This window comes from Lolium rigidum, chromosome 5 (assembly GCF_022539505.1).
Source record: "Lolium rigidum isolate FL_2022 chromosome 5, APGP_CSIRO_Lrig_0.1, whole genome shotgun sequence".
NCBI classification, from domain to species: Eukaryota; Viridiplantae; Streptophyta; class Magnoliopsida; order Poales; family Poaceae; genus Lolium; species Lolium rigidum.
The window spans coordinates 142,880,651-142,883,889 of record NC_061512.1 but is presented as its reverse complement, the minus strand read 5'-3'; the positions used below and the strand labels follow the sequence as shown (position 1 = coordinate 142,883,889).

Sequence of the window (3,239 nt, the reverse complement as noted above, 5' to 3'; positions counted from 1 at the left end):
TCGAGTACTTTTCGGCTGAAACCTTCGAGATCTACTTGCCCTCTACTTCTAACTAAACCCTAGCCTACAATCCATAGGCATTGATAAGTTAATCCCTTGTCAGTGGCTTACAGCGGTGCGGAATAGGAGACGATGACCTCGATGGGTGCTTCTGTGGCGGTTCCAGGCATGCGCGAAGGTTCTTTGGGCGGCGCTACTGCAGATCTTGGGGGGCGAATGTTGTGGCGGCATGGCTCTCCCTCACTGGGCGACGCACTGTGATGGGCTCGATCTGGGCTACCGCGGGCCAGGCAGGCCAATGACGGCTAGGAACAAGCCGTATCAGGGCTGCTTCCCTTGTAGGTGCACACATCCGTGATTTTGCTGGTGCGGTGTGATGAGTGCAGAACACACCGTTTGGGAACCCAAGAGGAAGGTATGATGAACACAGTAGCAAGTTTTCTCTCAGTAAGAAACCAAGGTTGAATCGACCAGTAGGAGAAAGAAATGACTTCTGAAGGTGTTGCTGGCTGACTTTTGGCAGGGCGCACTACCGGCGACAGCAACAACGTGGAACATGCACACAACACAACCAAAATACTTTGCCCCAACTTACAGTGAGGTTGTCAATCTCACCGGTTTTGCTGAAAACAAAGAATTAACCGTATAGTGTGAAAAGAGATGTTTGTTTGCAGTAAAATTAAAGAGAACAGTGCTTGCAGTAAGTAAACATAACAAGTGTTTGCAGTAGATGATTTTATCAGTGTAAAAGAAAGGACCGGGGTCCACAGTTCACTAGAGGTATCTCTCCATAAAGAGAAACAACATTTTGGATGAACAAATTACAGCTAGGCAATTGACAGAATAAAGACCATACATGACAAGATGATTAGTATGCGATTCGTTTGGGCATTACAACATAATACATAGACCGTAATCCAACTGCGTCTATGACTAATAATCCAACTTCCGGTTAGCGTCCGCACCTCTTTCAGTATTAAGTTGCAAGCAACAAATTATTGCATTAAGCAAAGTGTGTAAAGTAAACAATAGAATTATCCTCATACAAAGCATTGTTGTTTTCTCCCTAGTAGCAACATCACATCTACAATCTTAGAAGTTATTGTCACTGTCTCAGATTACTAGAGGCATGAACCCACTATCGAGCATAAATACTCCCTATTGGAGTCACAAGCACATACTTGGCCAGAGCATCTACTAGCAACGAAGAGCATGCAGGATCACAAATAACATATGACAAGTATATAATCAATCTCAACCATAGTATTCAATATTCATCGAATCCCAGCAAACACAACATGTAGCATTACATAAAGATCATCTTGATCATGATAGGCATCTCATAAGATATAAATATGAAGCATAAATTGGAGAATACAACCATCTAGCTACCGCTATGGACCCGTAGTCCAGAGATGAACTACTCTCGCATCACTTCAGAGGTGGTCATGGCGATGTAGAGGCATGCGGTGATGATCTCCCTCTCCGACAGGGTGCCGGGAAGAGCTTCAGAACCCTCCCGAACTAGGGTCGGTGATGGCGGCCGCGACGGAACTTTTCGTGGATGGAGGCTCGGGTATTTAGGTTTTTCCCGAACAGGTGAATAAATAAGCGGAAGGGCGAGCTCGGTGGATGACCGAGGGGCCCACACCACCCCTAGGCGCGGCTAGGGGGTGGGTCGCGCCCAGGGCATGTGTGGCCGCCTCGTCGAACTTATTTGTCTCTCCTCTGGACTCCATCTTCGTTAGTAAAATAGGAACTTCGCCTTTTGTTTTGTCCTATTTCAAGAATATTTCCTGTACAACTTGTCTGAAATACAAAACATCAGAAAACAGGGAACTGACACTATGACATCTTGTCAATAGGTTAGTTCTGGAAAATGCATAAAAGTGCAACGAAGTGTAAACAAAACACATAAAAATCGGTGTAAAACAAGCATGGAGCATTAAAAATTATAGATACGATTGCAACGTATCAACATCCCCAAGCTTAACTCCTGCTCGTCGTCGAGTAGGTAAGTGATAACAAAAATAATTTTTGAGGTGACATGAAGCTAACACAATCTTGATCAAGTTTATTGTAAAAGCATTGTCAGCTGGGATCGAAGTACTCTGAACATAGGCATGATAGATATAATTCTAACAATAGCACTTAGCAACTATGTTATAACATGAAAAGTAACTCAAACAAAAGATCATGAATAATAGTGCACTGAAAGCAACTGTTTGTTTTTAAGCATAAAGAAAACATATCAAAGTGGTACTCAGATTGTCCTTTATGAAGTAGCAAAACATAAATGCTAGGATAACTTTAAAGTTCAAAGGGTGACTAGATACAAGTAATTTAAGAACAAGCAATAACATAATCATGAATCAATCAATAATAAATTTTGGGACTATGCACATTATACTCAGAATGACAACTATGCTCCCTTAATTGGTGCATAAAGTAAGAAGATGAAGACTCAACATAAAAGTAAAAGAAAGGCCATGCACATAGGGAAGCAAGATTACTCATGTGCTAGAGTTTTTATTTATTTTGAATGCAATAGAGGTGTTGAAAATATATTTTAAGAGGTATGTATGTCTATCTCAACGAATGACATCAAATGATCTATCATCCTTTCATATAGTGGCTTCAAGAGCGGCTCACATGTAGTTCTCCATTTTCACACCATTATTTAGGATCTCTCCAGTACATAGTGTGCAGAGCTTTGATACGTCTCAAACGTATCTATAATTTCTTATGTTCCATGCTAGTTTTATGATAATACTCACATGTTTTATACACACTTTACATCATTTATACGCATTTTCTGGCACTAACCTATTAACGAGATGCCGAAGCGCTAGTTCATGTTTTGTGCTGTTTTTGGTTTCAGAAATCCTACACAGGAAATATTCTCGAAATTGGACGAAACGAATGCCCAGGGTCTTATTTTTCCACGGAGCTTCCAGAAGACCGAAGAGGATACGAAGTGGGGCCACGGGGCGCCGACACCACAAGGCCGCGCGGCCAAGGGGGGGCCCGCGCCGCCCTATGGTGTGGGGCCCCCGTGCCTCCTCCGACTCTGCCCTTCCGCCTACTTATACTCTCCGTCGCGAAAACCCTATTACCGAGAGCCGCGATACGGAAAAAGTTCCAGAGACGCTGATACGTCCCAAACGTATCTATAATTTCTTATGTTCCATGCTACTTTTATGATGATACTCACATGTTTTATACACATTATATGTCAT

General features: G+C 42.6%; 1 pseudogene; it reads right to left on the bottom strand.

Annotated features, from left to right (window-relative positions):
- Positions 1 to 352, bottom strand: part of LOC124656499 — an 11,901-nt pseudogene extending 11,549 nt beyond the window's left edge.
- Between the last annotated feature and the right edge of the window lie 2,887 nt (positions 353 to 3,239).